The 27,076-nt window shown below is 37.5% G+C and overlaps 1 protein-coding gene across 4 annotated transcripts in view; it reads left to right on the top strand.

The window, feature by feature from the left end:
• Positions 1–19,098, top strand: part of LOC134731193 (chromatin assembly factor 1 subunit A-like) — a 583,486-nt gene extending 564,388 nt beyond the window's left edge. For all 4 annotated transcript variants that reach the window (XR_010113341.1, XR_010113342.1, XR_010113343.1 and 1 more), the window contains one exon: positions 17,571–19,098. The gene's annotated coding sequence lies outside the window, so the exon portion shown is untranslated. The remainder of the gene's footprint in view (positions 1–17,570) is intronic.
• Positions 19,099–27,076: the final 7,978 nt, after the last annotated feature.

Below are 27,076 nucleotides of genomic sequence, written 5' to 3'. Positions count from 1 at the left end.
GAGGTTGTTCAGACTCATTGAACTGAAGTGATCTTCCAAAGGTTATGTAGTTTTTGAGAAACCTGCAAATGAGTTGGCGAAAGATGAAAGAAGTAGATTTTTTTAAATTGTTGATGTAGCATCTGCATTTCCCTGGAATCTCAGCTTTAGTGCCAGCAGGACCAGCTACGTAATTTGCAGGGCTTAGTGCAAAATAAAAATTCAGGTTGCTTGACCAAAAATTAAGACTTTAAAGATGATAATCACAGAGCATTAAACCAAGCACAGAGTCTTTCTAAGCCCAGGGCCCTGTTTGACTGCACTGGTTGCACATCTATCACGATGACCCTGAGTACCACAATAGTATTAGATGACACAAATTTGGCCACTAAAAGGTAGTGAGCAGAACGACACCAAGATCAAGGTTGTGGAGAAATAATTGCAAACAGCATTTCCATGAGCACTGGTCAGAGAACAAGAAGAAAGGTCAATATCACATCTGAGAAAGTTTATGTAATTGTTTTCAAACAACTGCTTAAATGCTAGAAACAGAGCTTGTCTGATTAATCAATAGACAATGGTATGTGAGTTATGCTTGAATGACAGCAAAATTTCTGCAACTTTCTATTTATCGCAACTTCCTTCTTTTGGAAAACAAGCAAAAGCATAAAATAATGAAGACATACGGTATCTTTAGAAAGATCCAGTTATAATAAAGACAATATACATATATTGTGGGAATATCTGTCATATTCCAGGCACTATATTAGATGAAGAATGTAGAAAATCATATTCTTTCTCCTGAGGAGCTTTCTGTCCAGCAGAAAAGATAATCTTATAAAATTACTTTCATGAAAATTAGAAAGTTCTGAGTAGTTTCAGTAGTAATTTCAGAGCTCAGATAAATGAAAACAGACTAAACGAGAGCTAATTTACGACTATTGTTCCCATACCGTATGCCAAACTGTATTAGTGAGTCCTCTCAAAGCAGTCCTGTGATATATGTATTAGTATCCTCAATTGTGAGATGTGTAGTCAGAGACTAAGAGAATTTAAGTTACTCATCCATGACCACAGATATTGTAAAGGAGAGCTTTGGAATGACATTGCAAGTACATCTGATTCTGTTGGACCAACTGCATCAGCATCAGCTAAGAACTGCAGGAAATGCAAATCCTTGGGTACCACCCCATATCTACTGAATTTGAATCTCTGGTGGTGGGGGATGGGTGGGCAGCAGTCTGTTTAGCAAGCCCTCCAAAGGATTCTGAAATTCCCTAGAGTTTGAGATCCACTGAATTACCTAATGCTCTTTTTTTCTGCCTTGTGCTGCTTTTTAACACTTACTGAGTGCTTGTTATGAGTCCAACATTCTGCTAGGTGTTTGATGTATTTTAACTATTTAATCTTTGTAATTATCTAGCTAAGGAGGTAGTGTGCTTCATTTTTAGATTAATGAAACTGAGGATTAGAGACACTAAACTGGAATAACTACATGCTTGTTTTTATCTGTCTTACCCACTAGTAAATGAGTTTCTTAAGAGAATTTTTAAAAGCCTGATTCATCTCTGAATACTTTGTACCTGCACAGGGCTCAAAAGGCAGTATGTCCTCAATAAGTGCCTAGTAAGTGAAGAATGGATGAGTGAATGTACCTGTCTAAGGGCAGACACACAGAAAAACAAACACTTTAAATCTGTATCTATTTGGTTTGGAAGCCAATCTCTTCCCATCAGAACGTGAGAAATGCTTTATGAAAATAGTATTATTTCAGCTCCCTGTTCCCTTTGTCTCATCCACAGATTAATTTTTCCAAAAATTTTGGGAAAATCAGAATCCAAGCCTCATCTGTGCCCATGCTGGCATTCAGATATATCTGGACATGGCTATGGTATTGATGGGTTTAATTTGTTTCTTCAAATTTTGTTTGGGGTATTTGTGAACTCCCACACTATGCTACATGAGAGAGATAAATTATTAACAAAACATGAATTGTATGAGTCATTTTTACAGCATGGCAGGGGATTAGGGTTGTAGATATGTGCTATAGAGTTTGAAGGGAAGGAGGGGATGGACAAGATAGCATTGTGTCTAACTTTTAACCTGATTCCTGGATTCATGCATTAGTTCTCAAGAGAGGGATTTTACAAGGAGAAGTTGAAAGAGGGCGTTATTTCTCCAGGGACTCTGAGGGTCTGAATTAAAGTCATGCTTCTTCAATGCCTCTAGTGACTAATTTCAAGATAGGGTATAAGAATGGGCATTGTTCCTCTCTGGCATGAAATATGAGTTGCCTCTAGTGGTAATTTGATAATTTTATATTTGATAATATAGCTTTGGGTGTACTAGTAATTATCTCTTTGGCATAACCTCTCCCCAGTCTCAACATTATCACTAGCCACAGAAAGGGCCCACGAATCTCCATGTGACCTCGCTGCTACCACTATTTTGAATGATCTTTGCACAGATAACCACCTGGCTTGCTCCCTCATTTCAAACATGTCTCTGCATAAACAGGTCTTCCATGACTCCCCTGTTTAAAAAGCTTGTCCTCACCTCCATCACTCTGCATTTTCTTACTCTGATTTATTTGTCATCACTGCATTTATCACAACCTGGCATATTGTATGTCTATTTGCCTACCTATGTATTCTCTGTCTCCTGCCATGTGAGCCCTAGGATAATAAGAACATTTCTGTTTTATTTACATTCTGTTTTATACAGTCAGTTGAACAGATAATATTATATAGGAGTTGTTTAACAAATATTTTTGGAATAAATTAATGACCCCAGTGCAATGAAGTATAGATAGATACTAGCAGCAGTGCCAGAATCAAGGCGCTATCATCAATTGACTCTAACAAACAGTGTAAAAACATGGCATAAAGGTTAGTGAATTGTATGTAACTCTTATGGTGGCCTTTAGAAGTGATAGGGGCAGACTTTTAAAAAGATGCTGGAGGTTATCCATTGTGTAGTTAAGGAGTAGTCTTGCAGGATTTCAATTATTACCATTAATGCGACTTCATTTGTATTTATATCTTGGTGAAGCCTGAAGAAACCACAGTGTGATCTTAAGTCCTTTCTATGATTAGTATGCATCAGGAACTAATGGTGTCTCTTGAGTTGGAGTCAACTGATGTATTTTTGGGAACATGCTTGTGCCATGTCACCTAGGGCTCAGTCTGAGTTCTCCAGGTATCATTAACTTTACGAAGACTTTGAATATCCAAATTGCTTTGATTTTAAACTCACCATTTATATTTTAGGTAAATTTAATGTAAATCTTCAGTTCAAGTGCACAGAATTTGTTTAAAAACCCTGAAGATGCTTTCATGATCTACGCATCTGTCATTGCTGTTGCTTATCACCGTTCTTGGGAATGTGGCACTTCATCAGCCGTCTTTCTTTCCATCTAATGAACACTGTTCTCCCTGACTCAGGTGACCTTTATAACCCTAATCTTATATTTGTCATAATGCCCCTCACACAGCTAAGGCAAACCATAGTTGAATATCATTACAGGTTTAATAATAACAGAAGGGAAATTCAATAGGGAAAGTTATTTACAATTCCTACAAGATGCGGCTATTCTTAGAAACTATAGACAAAGACTTTCCCGTATCATAAAATTAGCTATCTGTCTGGAATAGCCCTGAAAATACTTAACATTTATATGCAAATTTACTGTCAATCAATCACTCTTTTATGTCCGGTATTGATACCTCTTCTCAGGATGATTTACAGTGGAAAAGCCAAATTTCTCCCAAATTCTGCCCTTATGATGACCTTGTATAATGGCCACTAATAGTACAATTCATTATACTACTGTAGTCAAAATCAGCATAGTTCTCAAGATACATGGTAATCATTGTTGAATAAGTTATGACAAAGCTGAATTTAGCCATAGCTGGTCCACTTACTTTTTAGAATTTATTCTCCCTCTACACATGCCCATAGAGATCACTGTATTTTCCTCCACAGTTTTATCCTGTATGTAGATCCTGAAAAATTAGTTCTCATTGCATTGAATAACATTTTCTCATTTTCTTTGGTTTTTTTTATTTTTTATTTTTAACATCTCATTAACAGAAAACTCCAGGAAATTCAGAAGGCACAAATGAACAAGCTAAAACATTTGTATTACTTGGTAATACAAACAGTATTACCAAATAATGACCACTCTCAAAATAACATTTGTTCTTTCTATTTGTATATATTTATAGTCATATTAAAATGATTTATATTGGAATATCATTTTCCACTTCATAACGTAGCATTACTTAGACAAGTATTACATAATGTTTATGATTTCATAGGATTCCATGAATAGATATGATATAAATCATTTAATCTGTCAGTAGTAAGATATTTAGATTTATTCTAATCATTCACTATTATTTGAGAGCTGTCATGAACATTCCTGTAGCTATATGCTTAACATAAATTTCTTGGGAATTGCTGGGCTAAATTACATAATTTTTTAAAATTATGATAAATAATATCAAATTGACTTCCAAGAAGATTGTGCCAATCCATGCCAACTAGGAATCCATGCGAATGACTATTGTCCTATACTTGTACCAACATTTTTATTCCTTCCCCTCTCCTCCTCCTCCTCCCCCTTTTTCTGCAATATTTAGAAATTTGAATAGTTAACCATGGTTTTTTAATTTTTTAGTTTGTATTTCTTTCCTAACAAGGCTTAATATTTTAAAAATATGTATTAGTCTTTTGTACTTTTCTTTTGTTATTTGTTTGGCTAGATCCTTTATCTTGTTTTTAGTAAAGGTATTTCTCTTTGTTTTCTTTTTCATTATTGAACTCTCCTTTCAGTGATGCCTAAAATGGAAGTTTGTTTCAGTTGTAGAAGATGAAATACTGGATAGTAAAATATTAATTATGAGTAATGAATTTTCTGTCATTTAATAGTCTAAAATGATTTTATGCTGTCATATTTGCTGAAACCCTTTGTCTACCTGGAGGGCTCCCTCCTAATGTTCCATGACTAGTGGCATCCTAACCCTTTAACACGTAGATCAAGGTATATCAAGGGTGACTAACTCAGTCCTGAAACATCTGCTCTTTGCACTACATGATGAGACTCACGGAGAAGTAGCTCACTGCTTTTTCTTGAGCGGGCCTCATAAAAATTGTTTAGTCCATTTCTCTTTTGATTTTTTTTTTTTTTTTGGCAACTGCGTTGCAACTCTTCTGAGACTAGGGGCCACAGCCTTGTTCTCAAAGTATTTGAGTGCAATATGACCTTCTAGTCCAATAAAAGTGTTGTGTGAGGTGAAATAATGAATAGTTTTTGAGCCTCTTTTGTACAGCACACACTTATTGTCACTTTAAAAAAATTATATAAATTATAAAAAAATATGTTTTATAACTATTTTTCCTCATTTTTCTGAAATGGAAATCATAGTTCAGAGAGGTCAAACAACTTGTTCAAGTTACACAGCTAGTCAGTGTAACTTGGATGGGGAGAGGTATCACACCCGTATCGATGTGACTTCAGCACTTTTGTTCTTACGTTACTGTTTTCCCAGCCTTTTTAGCATGGAGCTTCCCTCAACTAGGCAGCGAAGTACACACTTGACAATTTGATTTGTTATTTATCCAGGAAGAGCAAAATCTTGTGAGAACAAGTGTTGTATCCATTTCTGACTCATTTCAATTCCAAGATAATATTCTAGCTTTTATTTCAGTGAATAATGCTGGTAAGTATACACATATCTTCAAAGCTGTAATTTATATCTGCCTAACCTTCTCTTCAGAGGGCACTAAAGATTACTGGTCATGTCAGCTCACTTCTGAGACTAGAAATTATATTACCATTTTCTATAAAAATATTGAAACATGCACAGGCACCACACCAAAAGAGATTGTTATATCCCATTTTCTAAAATTACAGCAAAGAGAGTGAGTTTTCTCCCTTCAGATACTGCATGGTCTATTCTTTTTTTTGTTTGCTTGACTGTGTGGGTTTTTTTTAGTATCATTTCAGCTTAGAGAAACTGGTTATCTTTCAGGATAGATTTTCTCTGCTGCTTGAATGCTCTGCTCACCAGGCATTGATGAGTTGGTTGTTATCATTATTACAGAAATAAAAAAAGGAACAGTGCAATGAAATAACAAACGATAGTCTGAGTGATTTGGAAGCTGAATTTTGGATGCTACATCAACATCAGGGCATGAGTTCTGGGAGGTGTGATAATATTAGTTATTAGCCTGGATCACAGGATTTATCTTGTTTCCTTATAACATTTAAATATTTCACTATACATTCAATATAATACACATACACAGACATAATAGAACTTGGCTGATAGAAAATTAATATTTTATTTGTATATACATATCTGATGTAAAAATTATTATGTGCATTTATATTTTCCTTATAGTTAATATTGTTCAATCTCTGTGAGGCATTGGGGAGAGAAAAAAAGTCCTTCTGCACATTCTCTTGTATTCTCAGAATACAAGTAGGGGCTGTGGAGGGTTTTTTTAAAAAAATCTTTTTAGTTTTTGTATTTTAATTTTTGTAGATACATGGTCTCACTATGTTGGCCAGGCTGGTCTCAAACTCCTGGGCTCATGTGATCCTCTGGTCTCAGCCTCTCAAAGTGCTGGGATTACAGGCATGAGCCACTATACCTGGCCTATGGAAGGTTTAATTGATACTTACAGTTACTAGCATTGCAGATATTTGCTGTCTGGATAAATAAATGAATTAATAAACATAAGCATCTTTTGATTTCTTTCTCCACTTCACCTCCTCTGTTAATCAATTGCAGAATTTTGGTCTTTCCTTCTCCTTTTTGAATCGTTTTTCTCTCCACTCACAAGACCGTTATGAGAATTAGGCACCACATCTGTCCTAGGGGAGAAGTCCTATCAACTCCAAAGTCCTCTCAATCCATCACCTGGCTTCAGACCCTTGCTCATATCACACTAAATGTTATCTATTTACAAAAGAAAATATTCATCAGATTTCTCCCTTGTAAAATATATTTTAAGTAATTCATTGACAAATAATAATTATGCATATTTATTATGTACAACTTATTGATTTGAAATACGTATAAATTGTGGAATGGCTAAATTGAGCTAATTAGCATATGCATTACCTCACATACTTTTTTTTGGCGAGAACAATTAAAATCTCTTTGAGCAATTTTCAGGAATACAATACATTGTTGTTAACTATGGTCACTATGTTGTACAATAGATCTCTTCAACTTATTTCTCCTATCTAACTGAAACTTTGTATACCTCCCTGCCCCCTCCCATTTTTTTGAAGTTTAAAGAAATGTTACTTTATTTTATGTACAAAGTATGGTTTCTTCCATTGGGTAAATGCATTAAATAATCTATTCAAGAAAAATAACTTAATCCAACTTGATGAACTGATGAAACACTGTATTTAGTCCCCAAAGCTGAACAAGACACCTACAATACCCCTCCAGCAACTCCAGGCAGCTAAGATCTGCCATGACCTGTTTTTCTCTAACTTACTAATGTCACTACTGGGAACCTCATCTTCCTAGTTCAGAATTTCCCACACTTATATTTCACTAGACCTTTTGCCACAAAATGCCCAATAGTTAAATAAATATGAGAAAGACTGGATTAAATAGGTCTTCATATTGTAGGACTTTTCCGAGCTTTTTACTCTGCAAATTTATACGGTAAATTGGGGGCAGAACATGTCATATTTCTCAAACTAGAATGACAATTGAGTACCCTCTCTGTGTTCCTTCTTTCATTTTGAGCAACACCTGTCAAATGCCCTGGAATTCTGGGAGAAACACTACTTTAGTCATTCTTGGGAGTGGCATTCACATCCCTACCTCATTCTTTGCTCTATTACTCTGCCTTGAATAGTGTCTCTGTGTCCTGCCTTTTCCGTCTGCTTGGATGAACTCTATGCTTATTTGAGAAATTTTAAAAGTTTAAGTTTGTGTTTATATTAAGACAGCCAAGCTACATAGTCAGCTAGGACTAGGAAAAGTGGACTCTGGTAATCATGTGAAGATTTTCATGGAGCAATAGGTTCTAGTGACGGAGGAAAATGCTAGTCAGAAACGGGACAAAAACAGGGAAGTACAATGTCATGCAGACTAAAGAATGAAAATGATTTCACTCTCACTGAGTGAAATCCTGTGACAAAGTTTGATGGGGCTAAATTATACACACAAGCTGATAATTATGAGGATTACCTAATTAGAGTGGAGAAGTTTCAACTCTAATTGCAGGTGTCTTATTCCCTCAGGCTGCTAAAACAAAATATCCTAGATTGAGTGGCATATAAGTAAGAGTAATTAATTTCATACATTTCTGCAGGCTAGGAAGTCCAAGATCAAGGCACTAGCAGTAGCAATTGAAACTGAGAATCTTATACAGGGCTTGCATAAATAAAATAAAACTGATAAAATTTTTCTAAAAATAATTTGGAAGTAGGTATTAACTTAAATGTGGTCAGAGTCTTTGATCCAGCAATTCCATTTATAGAAAACTTGTCTACAGAAAAAAGTAGAGATGTGTGTTCAGATTCATAGCCAAGTCTGTGTATTACAACAAATGTTAGAGTAGTAAAAAATTGGGCAATCCAAATTCCCAAGTATATGTATAATTATCGAAAGCTTTATATTCAGTATGATTGGAACTGTATTAGTCTGTTTTCACACTGCTAAAACAAACTACCTGAGACTAAATAATTTCTGAAGAAAAGAGGTTTAATCAACTCACACTTCGACAGGCTTAACAGAAAGCATGACTGGAGGCCTCAGAAAACTTACAATCATGGCAGAAGGTGAAGGGGAAGCAAGCACCTTCTTCTCATGGTGGCAGAAGAGAGAGAGAGAGTGAAGGGAGAAGAGATACACACTTTTAAACCATCAGCTCCCATGAGAACTCACTCACTATCATGAGAACAGCCAGGGGGAAATCCACCCCCATGATCCAATCACCTCCCACCAGCCCCACCTTCAACATGTGGGGATTACAATTCCACATGAGATTTGGGTGGGGACACAGAGCCAAAACATATCAGGAACAATTATAAACACAAGCACATGCACAAAGGCAAAAGTAGAATGGGAAAAAATAATAGTTATTTCTGGATTGTGTCAGTATAGATGATAATTAAAATCTTTTGCTCAGTATCTTATATGTAAAATTTCTCCATAAAATATATATATATATATATTCATTTTATACTCAGAAAAATTATTATTAGGAACATTGGCACTAGTTACTAGTCTCACTTTTTATATTTGAAAATACTTAATCTTTCATATACTCAGGGAATGTCATTCCCAGTTGTTTACAGATGTTGTCATACTTCCAGAATTCAGATTTCAGTGTCCTGGCCTAATATTTGTGTGGTTTTGAAGCCACTTACCCTCTTTAAACCTCAGTTTCCTTATCTGTAACAGAGGGATAAAAATAAGAATCACTTTTAGGGATATTAAGGGAGTCAAATGAAGTAATGAGTACATAATAGAGTGGTTGGCATACAGTAAATCATCAAAATCCAATGTTATTGTGAATAACTTTAAAACAGAGACATCTACCCCAATATGTTGTTGTGGGAATTAAATGAACTAATATATTTCAAAATGTCTGTATTAGGACCTGGCATACAGGAGACCTTCAAGAAATATTAGCTCCACTCCTCTTTCTGTCCTGCCCTTTTCTCCTGCCTGTGGAGTGGGTATGCTCCACTCTCCAATGGAGCAGGCAGGAAGCCAGGTGCAGAGTGTGCTGCCACCTAGCGGAGCACTGCGTATGCACAGAGGCAGCCTGGTGTTGTTTGTTTGCTTATTTATGTATATATTTATTTTTCAGGAAATCATATAAACCCGTTTGTCACACACCTACACAGGATTTCTGCTGCCCTTGCCCTCTGCTGGATTGGCTTGCTTTTTCTTCCTAATGCAATTTTGTAGAAGATTTTCACTTGTGAGGTAGCCAAACTAGAACCAATTACATTCTGTTATAAAGGGCAAGGAATGGAAAGCCACACCAGCATTCCTTCAGCTCGGTCTTTGTAGAGATGCCTGAGTAAGAAATAAATGGGACTCAGACTGTGATGGGGGAATCCAGGGGGTCTCCTCCCGCCGTGTGGTGCATGTGATTCCAAGGAGCAGAGCTGCTAGTCTCGTGGTTGTTCCTCTTTTATTGGGTCTCCAAAGTGAAAGAGAAGGAAGCTGCAGTGACCTCCCCATCATGGTAGAGGACAGAGAGAAAGATGAGAACAGTGTAGACCACTCTGAAAATGGGGTTCTCCCCTCATCCTTTTTCTGAGAGCTAAGGGCTTGCTCAGAGTGGCTATATATCATGTAGGTCAATAAACACCTCTCTCATCAAATAAAACCATTTCTCAATATTTCATGGAGGAAAGCTTGAGACAGAGAAAAAGCATGGACCTTAAACCCTGTTTTAGCCACTCTTCAGCAGTGCAATATTGGAAAAGTCACTTCACCTCTCTATGCCTCAGTTTCCCCAATTTTAAATTGAGAATAATAATGATTGTGACAAATTTGTAAGATGACATAAAAAAATGCGCATTAAGATATGAGATAACATCCAAACACCATAAAGTTTGACACTTGGGGGAGTAATTTTTAAAAAGCCCCTCCTTTTCATTTTAGGTTGCATTTATTTTCTATCTAGGCTGCAGCCTGGTGAGGGAATGGTGGTGGGGGCTAGGAACTGCAAGGAGTTGTTTCAGGGCCCTCGGGGTTTACCATTTGACAAATAATAGTTCTGTGATTATCCAGCCTGGCAAAGAGTCCAGGGTCCAGGCTGCAGGTAGGCAAATTAGAAAGCAGCAATCAAGTACTTGGTGTCTACTGTGGGTTATTTCATAGTTAACATGATTGGCTAGGTATCAGTGGATCTGGGCTCCAAGCCCAGTTCTTCCATGATCTTACAGTGTGCCTTTGGGTAAGCATCTATCTTAGACATTTATTTCTATGTCCAAAGAGGTAAAGTGAATTGTTCAATTTTACTCATCTGGTCAGGTCTAGATTTCAAACCTTGTCTTTCTGATTGTAAATCCTGGTACACTGCAGTCACAAACATTTTGAAGCCATGTATCCCTTTAAATCATTTTGAAGTTGAGTGCCTGCCTGTTCAGTTTACCATCAAACTAACCCTGCCAACACTAATATCCTCCTCACATTGCTCAAATAATGGAGACAGTTTCTAGAGAATGTGTCTGATTTAAATAAGGAGATTCTTATTTAAAAAGTTCAGAAATCACCCCGAATATCTGTTATTTAGTTACTCTATCTTAAGACTTTTTTTAGCCTACAACATGTTTGACAGCCAAACCTGGAAGGAAGGTTCAAGAAAACAATGTGGACAATACAAGGAGGATAAAGAGGCTCTTTGGGGTTTATATGGTTTAGAGATAGACATAAATTTGAATTCATTTTCTCCATTTTCTTGCATCTTCTTATTTCTTCTCCCTGCCCCCCACTCCAGCCTGTTAGTCTAGAACTGCTTAAACCTCTGTATACTCTGTCCCTTTTCTGTGGTCTGGAGTCATAGGACCAGATTTTAAACCTCAATTCTGCCACTTACTAAATATGTAAGTTAAGGAAAGCCACTATACTTTTTGATCTTCAGTGATTTCATCTACAAAATGAGAATAATGCTAACTACTTCTGAATGCCTCTGTATTAAGTCAAACCTGGAGTTTACATTCCAGTTTCAGAAAAGTCATCAAATTTTCAATTATTCAGTCACTTCCTAGTTCTTAGTGCTTCTAAGCAATATGTAGACATCATTCTCAGTCCTCGTGCTTCTGACCTCTTGGGGAATTGTGAACAATCTTGAATTCAGAGATAATCCATTGTATGTGTTTGATAGTAAAACTGAATCTACTGAATTTGCCTGCCTTTTTGTGGCTCACTTGGGACGTAGTATACTATGCAATATTTTGCTCAGAATGGGAAAAAATAATAGTTATTTCTGGATTGTGTCAGTATAGATGATAATTAAAATCTTTTGCTCAGTATCTTATATGTAAAATTTCTCCATAAAAATATATATATATTCATTTTATTGTCTCTTGACGATATATTGTCAAGAGTATATTGTCTCTTGAAGTATATTGTCTCTTGAATGCTGTGATGTGTAATGACACCTCATGGTTGATCTACTGAGTTCATTTAGGCAGAATAAATTAATTAAAGTGAGTTTGGGGTGTGAGAACAGCAAATCCACAGTGAATTGAGATTTTTCTCTTTTAATTCATTGTTGCATCATAGGTCATGAGGATAGAGCCCTCATGTATGGGATTAGTGCTCTAAAAAGACCTCAGAACGTTCCATTTCTCCTTCTGCCATGTGAGCTGATAGCAAGAAGACAGCTGTCTATGAACCAGGAAATGAATCCTCACCAGACAGCAAATCTGCCAGCCTCTTGATTTTGGACCTCCCAGGCTTCAGAACTTAAAAAAATAAATTTCTCTTGTTTATAAGCCACCTAGCCTATGGTGTTCCTTTATAGCAGCTCAAACTCATTAAAACACTCATTTTAGCTGTTTTGCTTTCAGCATTTGTATAAGTTCGCATAGAGCCCAGTTGATCTCAGAACAAGGTGAGTATATCAAAGAAAATGGGTATTCAATAGGCTTTATGGTACCTGGGTTGGAGGGGAGGAAAGGATGCTTGATACTATATGGCACCGTGAAGTCAGACCATACTTCCATGTTCATGATGCCCTTATCTTTTGAAGTAGTAGTTCAAAGACGACCCTAGGAAACTGACCAGTCCTGCGACATTCAAGTAGGCTTCCTAGCTATTGCCAGATAAAGGACAGCCTGGGAAACAGGATCTCTTGCAGCAAGTCATAGAATTCATTCACAACCTATTTGTTTCCTTTTTTTGTTTTATCTTAACTGGTTGAACAATGAGGTTGAGAGATGGATGAAGGGCAAGAACTAGAAAGAGTATACAAATTGCTTTGGTAACTTCCAATCTCCTGAAGTTAAGTAATGGTAAAGAATTGATGTCTTATTTTCTAATGGGTCATCAGAACAAATTCAGTAAGAGAGGGACAAATAGTAGAGGGGTAGAGCAGAGACTGTTTCAATTCAGGACCACCTGGGCACTGGTGTTACTCTGAAAAGTGTGTAGCAGGGGCAGCCTGAGAAATCCTTACAACACATCTCTACATTAAAGCTGGGGTAGTAGCAATGAGGACAGAAACTATTTGGCTTGCTGACTTTTAAGGTATTTTTTTGCCTCTATAAGCTTGTAATCTGAAAGGTTTCCCACCAAGCATAATTTCAAGACAGAAATATTTATGAGGAATTTTAAACCTCCCCAAAGTCAATAACTTATCATATCTCCTCTCTCAAATTTAAATGCTCTGCAACATACACAGTGATTACTCATATCTATGGGGTAGGAGAGACAGTCTAGTGTGGTAACCATTTCACTTTGGTAAGGTCTGACGACTTCTCGTTTTGATTTTCCAAAGATTGGCTGCCATGCTACTTTGCACCCCATGCCAATTCTTAAAAAATGTGAAATTATACATTTTGTTTCAAGGAAACTTATCATCTTATTCTTCCTTTGATATAGATTTATGTGTTACAGGGCTGCTGTCCAGAGTTTGGTGTTTTTCAGCCACATTCTAAACCATTGGTAGAATAAGGTTAAGTCCCTGTGCATGTGCCTGATCAATAAATCTATCTTCCAGATTTCTGTCAGAGATAGAAAAAGTTAATTTCCAATTCTATTTTAATACTTAGACTGCTATGCACTTATTAGTTTTTAACAAATCCAAGGGAAGTATCCAAAGATGGTTCTAAAAAAGTAGTATTGGGCATTAAGTCCAAAGTATAAGATGTAGTAAAGTTAAAGAGAGAAAGTCAGTAACAAGGTCACCACTCAGGGATTGAAAAACAGTGTGAGATAATACTGATATGGTTTGGCTGTGTCCCCACCCAAATCTCATCTTGAATTGTAGTTCCCATAACTCCCAAGTGTCATGGGGGTGACCTGGTAGGAGGTAATTGAATCATGGGGACAGACTTTTCCTGTGCTGTTCTCATGATAGTGAATAAGTCTCATGAGATCTGATGCTTTTATGAAAGGCAGGTCCCCTGCACATGTCCTCTTTCCCACCACCATGTAAGATGTGCCTTTGCCCCTCCTTCACCTTCTGCTATGATTTTGAGACCTCCCCAGCCATGTGGAACTACGAGTCCATTAAACCTCTTTCCTTTATAAATTACCCAGTCTCAGATACATCTTTATTAGCAGCATGAGAACAGACTAACACATATACTATGATTAGAAAGAGTTGAGCAAATCCTAGGATTCAGTCTGAAATGTTGAAGGAATGTTGGAGTCCTGTCTTGTGGGATTTCACCAAGGGAGGCTTCATGACTATGAAGACCTGGACAAGGATGGAGACAGACATGGACCTCCTCCTTTCCACAAATGTGGAAGAAAGAGTTTTGGAAAGACTCATTGTTCCAAAGCCCAGTTACCAATAGTCTGATCATTACAAAAGTCTCTTCAAGGTCCCTTGTCTTAAAGGCAGCACAGAAGCCTGGATCATAGCTGTCATTCATCCAGAAAAACAGCTTTGGTAGAACTCTCATTAGCAGTTCAGGTGCCTCTCATCAGATCAAATTGGCTTCTAGTCATCCCTTGCCTTGTGTTCTAGCCCTAGTGACCAGGCTTCTCCCTGGTTTCAGGGAACAACATACCATTTTGTACCTTATGTATGAATTGAGGCCTAATTTTATTTCTTAGTTCCAAACATGTTCTGACAAGGCTGAAGCCTGGTGTTGCCAATTCCATTCCTTTCCAAGGTGAAGATTCTTTGCCTCACTAGCTGATATGTTTTTGATCTGTGTCCTTGCCCAAATCTCATGTTAAATTGTAATCTCTAATGTTGGAGGAGGGGCCTGGTGGGAGGTGATTGGATCATGGAGGTGGATTTCTCAGGAATGGTTTAGCCCCATTCCCTTGGTGCTGTTGTCATGGTAGTGAGTGAGTTCTTGCAAGATCTGGTTGTTTAAAAGTGTGTGGCTCCTCTCCTCTCTCTGTCTTGCTCCTGCTCTGGCCATGTGATGTATTTGCTCCCCCTTCACCTCCCACCATGATTCTAAGTTTCCTGAGGCCTCCTCAGAAGCCAAGCAGATGCCAGCATCATGCTTCCTGCATAGCCTGCAGAACCATTAGCCAACTATACCTCTTTTCATTATATTACAAGTCTCAGGTATTTCTTTATAGCATTGTGAGAATGGACTAATACACTACCACTTCTAACTCAGTTTGGACTCATGATTTGTTCTCAGAAGTCTCTCTGTTGCTTTATAGAATCTTCACCATACTGCCTCTGTGACTCCCCACTGCCATGCTCAATCCACTTGTAGAGAAAGTGTCTTATTTTTCTAGTTCCAGCAATGCCATCCAAAGGTTTTCCTAGGTGGAATCCCTGACAGATAGCTCCCTCTTCCTTTCTCCTTTAGTACTACCTGGGAGGGTGATCATTATTTGCTTTCCTTGGAACACAGAAGTTGGAGGAGAATTCCCATTGTAATTTGCCTCATACCTTAAGCCCAGATGGCTTTCAGCACTGTTTCAGAAGTAGTCTCTAGAAACAAAAGTCAAGAAGTACAACATCCTTTGTATTAGCCTGGTTTCTCCAGAGAAATAGAACCAATAGAATGTATATGTTTATTCCCTCTCTCTCTTTCTCTCTCTCTCTCTATATATATACACACATATACATATATATGTGTATATATATATACTATATACATATGTGCTTCACACATACATACATAATGTATATGTACATATATATACACATCTGTATCTCATCGAAAACACTTTCACAGAAACACCTAGAATAATGCTTAACCAATATCTGGGTTCTCTGTGGCTCAGTCAAGTTGACACATAAAATTAATTATCACATCCTTCCTCTATTATTCCAGAGGCTGAAAAATACACGGTGCACTGCTGCAGTCACTAAATTCAGGGTCATTAACATGAATATGATTTTCCAGGAAGGAACTTGAAATGCTTAGCCTTGAAGAAGAGGCAGCTTAAAGAGAAGAGGTCTTCCTATCACCCTTTCATTGGTTTTGGTCTGCATTTCCTTTAGCTATATTCCCTGAGCACCCACCTACCTGTCTTATCAGACCCTTTCCTTACCCATCCCACAGCCTCTACCCTTGCCCTGTCCATGCCTCAGGTTTGCCACAGGGCTGGGTTGCTTCCTTACTCTTTGCTGAAAACAAATTCATAATACATTATAATAGTTACAACAACAGCTGTCTTCTCTTGCATGCTTATTGTATGCAATATTTTACATATATTAGCATGTTAAATCCTCATAACAACCCGGTGAGGAATGATGATGCCTATTTTGCAGATACTGTGAGAGAAAAACAAAAGAATTAATGAACTTGCTCAAGGCCACACAGCCATGAAATGGTAAAACCACAATTCAAACCCACATATGTCTGACGCCAGAGTCTGTGCACAACATAGTTACACACTGTGCTCCCTGCCCCGCAACCTCTCCAAATTATTTCACCAAAGGCTCAGTAGCTGGCTCAAATGGAAAATTTTATCTCTGATTCAGTCTGGTAACTCAACACAGATCCGAACTCAGTGATCTTTTCCAAGCGTTGGCATAAACAGAAGGATTGAAAATCCTATGTGACTTCTCTGTGAGCAATTAAGGGGCTGCATTCTGTAGCATGCCATTCAGCATTCACTATTCATCATCACAAACTTTCAGACACACTGAAGGTCACGATTGAAAACAGTTATTTTAAGAGATGGCATTGTTCTCAAAAACCACAGTAGGACCACTGCAAAATGATTTTAACTCAGATCTATATTCAGAGATGAATTCTTCTTTCAGCTCAAATGACGCAGGTTTGTTAGTTGGGGTGTGAGTAGGAGGTGGGGAGATAAAAAAGCAGGGGACAAGTATTCATTCTTATCCATCTCTTGCTCACCTTCTGATAGTTATTTATTTCCCCTGTACTTTTCAAACTCTTTCAAATTCTTTGCCTCAACCTAGCATCTCCATTTCATTTAATTTGTCATAGGAATATTTTTCAATAAGGGGAAATCTTTAAAGAAAATTGAAAAATATAAGACATCTGCATAATAAAATCTTTTGCAAAAGATGCAAGATTTTCTTTAGGTCATGCTTTCCTCTAATTTTTTTTCCTCCAGAATTATTGCAGGGAATATGCTAAAAGTCTGCCCACCTTTCTCCTAGGATTTTGCTTTACTTTCAAACACTCTCTCTATTGTCACAATGTATTGCCATTGAAGATTTCAAGATTTGAGAAAACAAGGTATGAGAGGGAGAAGCTACAATATATGCAGATGATAGATGAGATAGGGTTGTAGATGGAATGATTGGTCTTAATCCTTTGCTTCTCTGAGATAATAGTATAGATTAACCCTCTTGCTCTTTCTATGCAGTGCATTTTCCACCTCTTGCCTTTGGGCTTGCCCATGTGACTTGTTTAGCCAGTTGAATTTTAGCAAATATGTCATAAGCATTGTCTTTTTGCACAGGTGTCATCACCATGAGAAGGACATACCACCCCAGAATAAGGAGAGGCAAATGGATTAGACTTGAAATGAACCCAGAACCTGGATTCAAGCACAGCCAAACCCAGCTTGGATCTCGTAATTCCCAGTCCTGTGCAGAAGAACCGTGAGACCTACAATATATTTCAATACCTTCTTTCAATAAATAAATGCTCAATTTTGTAAGACACTGAGGTTGAAGGTTGTTTGCTACACCACATTTTGGTGAAAATAGTTGGCAGTGACACCAACCAAATCAAGAATAATCCCACAACACAGAGCTAGAGTACATGCAACTTCGGCATCTATTAGTATTCACTAAGTGCCAACATTGTGCTGGCAGCTTTGCACGTTCTCTCATTTCAATTTTACAACAACAATAAGAGGTAAGCATTATGCAATCAATTTAAGTTTCAAAAAGATTAAATGACTTTATGAAGGCTCCATGGTTAGTAAGTTATAGAGCAAAGCCTGAATCTGAGATTTTTCTATTAGACTTGCTCTGCTTTGGAAACACATTTTTTTTCTTTTTCAATTTAGTCCTTTAAAGTTGAATTTGTGCATACTTTAAAAACAGGATAGACAAAAGTAGTAGCCATACTTTACCATCTACTGCATTTTGGGTTTATATCATATTCATATATTTCTCTATTTTTTTTTCAGTGCTCATGTTCACTCTTGTAGATAAGGATAGCTGGGATTACTCTGGCCATTTTACAGATTAGGAGACTGGGACTCACGAATATGGTCTTAATCTTCCCCTTACCTTTGTCAAACTTTAGACAGGTTTTTTCCTGACTTTAGGCCCCTGACCTCCTTCTTCTTAGATCATTTGCTTTAAAGAACTTGTGCTTGTGAATAATGTATCTCTCCCCTTTACATGGAAATCTTCTCAGACTCTTTTGCCAGTTTTACAACCCAGTCACCGCTTTCTCAAGGATCTGAGAGCCATTTTTTTTTCAAATATAATCATCAAAAAAGACAGTGCCTGTATCTGCCATTCTCTGTGGGAGAGTAGGAATCTAACTTCCATAAGCAGCAATGAGCAAACCTAGATGGTTACATCACATTGAACAACCTTCCCCTAAAATCCACAGTGCTTTTCCTCGAGCTCTTGACCTCTAATGCAATAGTCTTGAATAATGTCGTCCTTGCATGTTTAGCTATCCAGTGCATTTTCTCTTTGGCATGAATAAAAGAATTATTCATTCAAGAAGACTCAGTAAATGATTATCAGGGTGTAGACACAAATTTAGTCACTGGCTTCAAATCTATCTTCTATTGCTTCTTCCAGTTATGCTCATTTGTTATTGATATTTATGGCTCTTTTTTTATTTTTTCTCTAGTCTAACCTTTAGAAGGTTTTGTTTGTGTTTGCTTGGCTGATGAGACTGTACCAAGGAACCTCAGACTTTCCATTGTACAAGGGAGGCTTGGCCTCGGGCCCTTAGAGGCTGTTGGAAGTCTCAGAGCATTGCTTTTTTGACACTATAGAAAATGAACCAAAACGTTTTATTTGAAACAGTTGCATGGGCTTCCAGATATTTTTAATTAAACATGCACTGTCTGAAGCCTCAGCCTTTGGCCACCCATTTATCATTAAGTTATCTGCAGCTGTTGCAGCTGTCACTAGAATAAAACTTTCTCCTTTTATCCACATGATGGCAGTATAAGTTAATGTTAAACCTCAGCACACACAGCCTTCAGAATGAGTGGGGTTTTGTTCAGAATTGGCCACTCGATTCTCTCCCCATGTACCCGCAGCCTCCTGTAACTCAGCTCTAAATATTTCTCACTTCCCCCTTTTTAATCTTAAACAAAGCCAGCCTCTTCAGTTCAAAAAGGAGGTCTATGAATGAAAAATCCATATGATACAACAGTTTCATTATAAAAGACCCCCAGACAGAGGAGGCCAGAGTCCAGCTGCCCACAAAACCACATGCGACTAACTCTTGGTTCAGGGCTGCTGAGTAGTTGCCTATAAATAGCAGTGGTTGGTTACCCATTGTCAGCAACCTTGACCTAATCACTGTTAATCAATAAAGTCATTGAAGTATAATAGCCTCATTGGCAGTGAATTGGCTCAGGTTCAACATACAAGAAAATAGTTTTCATGAGTACTGGGATGGTAATTATTTAATCAGAGCATGGAGCCTTAAACAGATCCAGTAAGAAGAAATAAGTACAAAATCATGCTTGATACATCTTTTCTATACTTTCAGAAAAATAAAGGAGACAAAATCTTTCTGAAATTTGAAAACTCGGGTATTGCTTACAGACTTTAATTAGGAAGCAAAAAGCAAGGATACTTCTTTAACAAATATTTGGAATAGCATTCCTACTTTATAAAGGGAGGGCAGATTTTCAAAAAGTGACTTTTATTTCTCATATCTTTAAATATTAGATTATCTAAGTACACATAAGTTGGCTGGGTGCAGTGGCTCATGCCTGTAATCTCAGCATTTTGGGAGGCCAAGGTGGGAGGATCACTGGAGGTGAGGAGTTCGATACCAGCCTGGCCAACATGGTGAAACCTCATGTCTACTAATAATACAAAAATTAGCCAGGCGTGATGGTGTGCGCCTGTAGTCCCAGTTACTCAGGAGGCTGAGGCCAGAGGATCTCTTGAACCAGGGAGGCAGAGGTTGCAGTGAGCCGAGATCTCACCACTGTACTCCACCCCGGGCGATAGAATGAGACTCCATCTCAATTAAATAATAATAAAGTACACATAAGTATTATATCCTTCTGGGGAAAACATTTACTCTGCATTTAAGCTTTTTAAATTATCATAGTAATATGACTTCCAAAATTGGCAACTAATCAAGGCAAAGGTATAACTACAAACTTTTCCTTTTTAGTTGTTTTTTCTACTATTCCCAAAAGTAGAGACATCTTCTTCACTAATATTCCTTATCCTTTAGTTCCTTTTTTGAAGTCGTATTATAAATAATTTAAAAGCCAATGCTATCTCTTGTTCCTCTTCATCTCCCACAGTGCTTAGCACAGGTTTTGACACTACTTCCTCTCTAAATGAACATTGGTTAAATCTTTGCTTAACCAACATAGCATGAAAGCAAGTTACCCGTGATCTTCACCTAAGTGAAGGCCTAACATTTCCATGTCTAAAATTTTAACAAGGCCATGCTAAATATCAACACTCTGCAAAATCTCTACCCAGATGTCCTCAACAAAATCTTCAAAAAAAAAAATAAATTCTTGGAAAGAATTTCCCTAAGATTACTATTGAAAGACCTAGAAATGGACAGAAAATACGATAAACTTTAGCCTTTCTTTCAGAAAATAGAGGAAAACCATTATGATATGACATGATAGAAACAATTTTCCTAATATTATTTTCCAAATTCCAAATGTGTGTGTTTGTAGGCTTGAGAAAAATGATGTATTTTTGAATGCAACTGGAGAGGTTTAACAAAGAAAGCCTTTTCTGGTCCCCATGGGGGGAAATCAGCTTTAGACTGTTAGCACACACATCTGAAAGTTCAATGAACTTCAGTTAGTTGCTATGCCAACCAGCAGAAGACCTGTCCAGATATGAATTGATAACACAAATAAAATCTCCCCAAAGATGATGCTTGTTTGGCTTAAGGGCATAGACTTTGTAACAAACCTTGACAAATCACAAGTCTGTTGGTTTGGAGGATTTATTTGGACCACTATCCAAATGTCCTTAGTGCGCTATTAAAGTACCTTAATTTTTTTTCCATAGGAAATTGAGCAGTTGCTTCCAGGGGGATGTAGACTTTACTCTTTTTTTTTGTATTTTTATCTTTTCCTTTCCTAAGTATACAAGTAGCAGATACAGAGAGAATTATTGATAGTTTCTGATTATAAGAAAGAAAGGGTGACGAGACTAGAACCGTAAACCTTGGGAGATGTTTTAGATTCCACTCTCACATTGTGATATGAAGTTGGGCAATTAATCTTTGTTTCTTAATGTCACATCTCTCACTCCCTGCCATAGGCAGAGTCCCTAAGCTGTCTGTATAAAAAGTCCTTGATGAATGTATTTGGAAGAATTTCTTTGTAGGTTTGCTTTGCCCTTCTGTTTGCTCTATATCCTCAGAGTGAACTAATTTGGATAATATAATAGTTTACACCAACATCTAAGGGATTGGAGAAGATAAAAAATGCTAACATACTTTTTCCATGTATCATTCCATTATTGCCACCTTGAAAAAAATTTGGTTGTCACACCCCTCTTCAGGAATCTGGAGTGTGTCTATTCTAAGAAATAGAAAAGAGTGTAAAAAACATGTTGGGAATTTTAATGATAGATATTATTTGCGTGTTCTGAATATGCACTGTAATACATATGCCAAACAACACCAACCTATGAAATAGAGTCACCAATATTGTATTGTTTGTTTTGTATACTATGACCTAGACTCACTTGTAGAATTCTTCCTTTAACTTCCGGATCTCCACTGTACATTAGCTAATTTTTCCTTTCACCTCTTTGAGACAGTCTCCTCTTTGTTGAAGCCAACAAGGAGATCCAACAAGGTATGGAGCAGATATTATAAATAGCAGTGATTTTAAATTAGATTCCCTTTTTTTTAGTTCAGATTAGGGAACAGTTTCTTGCCAATGGGCATAAGGACTATAATTGTAAATTCTTGGAGAAAGAAAATTGATCATCTAAAATAATCTTGATGAAATTCACCTTCAGTCAATGAACATTAAAAAACGACGAGGTAAAAGTGGACGTACAGTTCTCAGTGGTTTTATTTTATTCTGAAACTTTCCTATACTTTGTTGGTAGATCAGTAACAAAGGTGTACCTATCCTTAATCGAATTAGTCTGTTTGTTCTGATCGTCAAAGTGGGTCTTATCTCCTATGGGAAAACCGTAGAACTATTTATCTTTGATTCTTATCTCCCAGAAATAAAAACAAATCTCTTCAGCCTGAATCGGATTGATTCTAGACTTATATTACAAGGAAAGTCCAGTACTAAGAGATATAGAACTTTCCACTTTTCTGTTTTTGAGTAGTAGTTTAGATTCAAGAACTTATTTGGAGATGAAACAAAGAAATATCTAAATTAGGATAATATTCATAGGGTTACATATTCCCATAGGTAAATTGATAAAAGCCATGACTTAGAACATCTGCAAGTTGGTGAAAATTCCTAACCTGCCTTCTCTCTGCTATATATCAACCATCTTTGAGCTATTGAAGGGGAGAATTCTGAATTAAAGGATATAGTTCAAAAATGTTACTCAATAAATATTTGTAATTGTTTGTGATAAGTGATACATTAAGTATCAATGCAATTATCTGTTTTGTAATTGTGGAAGGGGTTGGTGGGAAGCATGACGGTGGTCCTGGGAACAGTGGCAACAGCCAGGGCAATGGGGACGTGAATGTCATGCTGCTAGAAGTGCTGAAAAATTTAGCTGTGCACAGACGCTCCTCATGGAGTATGGGTGTTTTACACCATTCCCAATATCTCATGGACTGGTATTACAAAACAAATTCTGTAATCAAGTGTTTTCCTGAAAAGAACAATGCACACTCTTTTATTCATATTATAACTACACTGCACCGAACCCAGTGGAATATATCAGTGAGGGGCAAACCAATAATTTTGTAGAAAATAGTAATTTGAGGCTGTAATGGAACAATCTGGATGATGAACAGAAACTTCTGAGCATCTGGTGACCATGTAAGAGGGAGCTAAAGAATCAGCAATGATAGTAATACCTGCTTTGGTTTTCAACATGGTCTATGCTGGCTCCCAGTTTCTGCTGAGGTGGTGCCGGTATCTGCTATGGAAATTTATGAGGAAGGACAGAAGAGGTGCTGTTCTCTCACCTTCATATTAATCAAAGGAGCTCTATTTTTACCTGTCTTATACATTGAGTTTCTATGAAGGATCTCATTTGAAGAACCAGATATATTCTAAAAAATAAAAGATTACCTGCCATAAAACCCTGTTGCTCATTGAGAAGCCCAGAAAGAGTGTTTCGGCTTTGTCTTTGAGTCAGTAAAACAATAAAAGGTGAATATCCATGCCTTAATTTTCCACAGCAATAGCTTACAAAGTGCAGTCCCTCAGCCAACAACAGTGTCAGTATCTCCTTGGAAGTTTTTATAAATGCAAATTCTTGAACATTACTCCAGACCTATCTAAAGCAGAAACTCCAATAAAGCCCAGCAATCTGCATTTTAACAGGTTTTTAGTTGATTCTGATGCATGTTCAAGTTTGAGAACAAGTGTCCTAGAGCTTAATTTAGTTTACCAAGTAAAAGAAATGAGGTGGTATGAATAGAAAGTCACTGTCAGTGCAGTAGTGCACTTGCTAAGGAAAACCTCTTCCAAGTATTATATCTTAGCTCCAGTCTAAATCATCATAGAGAGAATTGGTTTTCAGTTTTAGAGAAAGGAAAAAATGCCTCCAGTCCTTCTATTCCTCCAGCCCCATAAATATCAGTCAAAATAAAGCACTACCTTAACAACTTAAAACCATTGAATAACGCTTTGAAACTCTATCTCAGCCCCAAGCTGCTTATTTGAAAATAGGTGGAGCTAATTAAGAGACAATGGTAAAGTCACTGACATGTTACAATTTGCAGTGGTTAAACGCAGTCTTGTATTTTGTTTCTAATAGATTCATTAAAATAACTGTTGCTCATAAATTCCACTCCAACTAGGTCACCAGGTGATGCACATGTAGGAACAGTGCTAGAAGAAACTGCAGTCACAGGGAATGAGGCAGGATCATAGGTTGTCAGTTTCCTTCCCAGAACCAGGGCATTTGCCATATCAGTTACCTTCCTGAAATCATGACCCATGTGGGTGAGACTATGCTAGATTACACTGGAGTTACATTTGGACTTTTCCTCAATTCTCAACCCTGGCTCTTCTCATTTCAATGATGTTATGCCACTAGATGGCTCCAGAGTGTCTACCTGCACATGAAAGTCCAGAGATTTGAAAATTGGAGTGCACTTTGTAAGCTTTCCGCAGCCATGGTCCTCTGCAATTGAATTCCACTCAACCAGAGGTGATGTCTCATTTTCTCTCCTCCGTCTTTCAAGAGTGATGGTGTCTTCAACAGAAAACATGAATGCCTCAGACCAATAAAGCACGTGTCTTCTCCACATTCCAAACTTTAAAATCTAGCTTTGAGCAGATGATATATGAATGCTCAAAGTGGGAATAAACATTCTGTCCTTAAATTTTGTAGCATTTCATAACTTAGGTGGTTGTGGGTTATTAGAAAATGTAACAGAACAAAATGGACCAAAGATTTCCCATGCTCAAGCCTTGCTTAATCAGAGAAGCTAAGAGATAAGTTATTAAGCCTGATCTGCCTTTTTTATATTCTGTTCTGGTGGTGTTGGTTAGTGTGGAAACTCAATTTTTGTTTGTTTTAGTTTTTCTAAGTGTAAAAGTATTTTTTTTAAGTTTGTGATATGAGCTCAGTTTCTTCTAGGCTTAGCTTTCGTTTCTAAATTAATCCAATTTGACGACAGCTTCTAAAATGAGCAATCATGCTTACCAAACTCTCCCATTGTGATAACGAATTGTTTCTGGGATGGATACTTGAAGTAAGTGGAAAGCAACCATAGACTGAAATTACCCATCCAGAGGCCTGAGAGAACATGGATCAGGAGACAAAAAGCCTGAATCCAGAAGGAAGAGGGCTCTAGGGTTGAAAAGGCACCCCGTGTCAAAGTAGGAGCTTCACTTTGGCAAACCAAAGCCATAAAGAATTTGAAGTTTGGGGATACTAATTTTATGAATAAGCAGAGGAATTCAGTCTGCAGAGAGAATAATGGAATGTGTACAAAGAAAATATCATATGCGAGAAAAAAATTTAGACTCAGAAAGATACACAGTATAGGTATCTGAAAAGCTTCCAGTTCCTACGTGCACTGCTTATACTTCCTTCAACCAAATGCCACATGTGGTTTTCTGAGACTTTACAGCCACTCTTTCCCCATCTTTTTACATTTTCCTTGAGCTGATTGTCAAAGATTCCCGAACAGTCCTTTGTTCTCAATGAACTAAAATTTAGAAGGCATCTTTTATTGTGAGTCAACTCAAAATACTAAATTCCTTATAGTTGAGTTTATGAAATAGGGAAACTGTCTCTGTGTCTTTGGTCCCGATAGTTTTTTGGTTCTTTGTCACCACTATCTCCTGACAGAATGATGGTATTGGCCTCTGACCTGGTTCTTTGCTACTCTCCACCCTCCCATAAGAGTACCATTTTTTTTTTTTTTTTTTTTTTGAGACAGAGTCTTACTCTGTTGCCCAGGCTGGAGTGCAGTGCCGCGATCTCGGCTCACTGCAAGCTCCGCCTCCCCGGTTCACGCCATTCTCCTGCCTCAGCCTCCCGAGTAGCCGGGACTACAGGCGCCCACCAACACACCCGGCTAATTTTTTGTATTTTTAGTAGAGACGGGGTTTCGCCATGTTAGCCAGGATGGTCTCGATCTCCTGACCTTGTGATCCACCCACCTCGGCCTCCCAAAGTGCTGGGATTACAGGCGTGAGCCACCGTGCCTGGCCGAAGAGTACAATTTTTAAAACAGAAATCTATTTTTTCCACTCCTTGATTTAAACCATCTTTCCTGTAAGAAAAAATAAAGTAAAAGCCTTACAACGGCTTTCGGGTTTTTGGCCTGGGTCCTGTCCATCTCTCCAATCTCATCTTAGAGTCCTATTTCTTCTCTTCATTCTCTGTGCTCTAGCCACCCTGGCCTTTCAAGTTCTAGGACAGACCATTTTCTTTCCAACTTCAGAATCTTTGAACACACTCTCCCTTCCTGTTAACTCCTTCGCCCTTCATCTTTTACTTCAAATGCTACTTCCTTAGGGAAGAAATTCATAAACCCCTACAATAAAAAGACTTCATTTTAGCACACTGTTTCCTGCTTAACACTTATCTCATTTTGAAGCATTTATTCACATTCACTTGTGTCTTGTCACCTATTCTCCCACCAGACTGCAAAATCTATAAAAACAGCTACTTTTTAGTGTTTTTGCTCAGAGTTGCGTGCCCAGTTTCAGGAAGCTCACTATATCTTAGTTGAATGAACGAATGAATGATTCTATGAGTACTTGAAGAGAAGTTCTGAGCCCTGTAGCATATTCTGTGGGAATTTTTTGTGGTTGTTCTGCTTGATATTTTAATTTCCTTTCATTATGATGCATACTTATTCTTTTTTGTGAATGTACGGCTGGTACGTGTCTAGTTTGCATTGTACAGTTTTTGGAAAGCCTTACATTTTGGAAGTAAATATATTTAAGAAACACATTCAATTTGAATAATGTTTCATTATAATCAAGAATCTCAGAGATATATTCATTTTTGTGAATTGGAGAACATTTTTACCTGAAGGTTGGCATGAGGATGAATACATGACAAGATTAGAATTGGAGGGTGTAGGCAGAGACAATGGGAATTCTAGGCTATTCCAAGGTTTTGAGGATACTCGGTCCGTATTAAGTGA

Source organism: Pan paniscus, chromosome 9, assembly GCF_029289425.2.
Source record: "Pan paniscus chromosome 9, NHGRI_mPanPan1-v2.0_pri, whole genome shotgun sequence".
In the NCBI taxonomy this organism is placed as follows: domain Eukaryota; kingdom Metazoa; phylum Chordata; class Mammalia; order Primates; family Hominidae; genus Pan; species Pan paniscus.
Note: the sequence above shows the minus strand (reverse complement) of the source record. Positions and strands in the feature narration are given on the sequence as shown.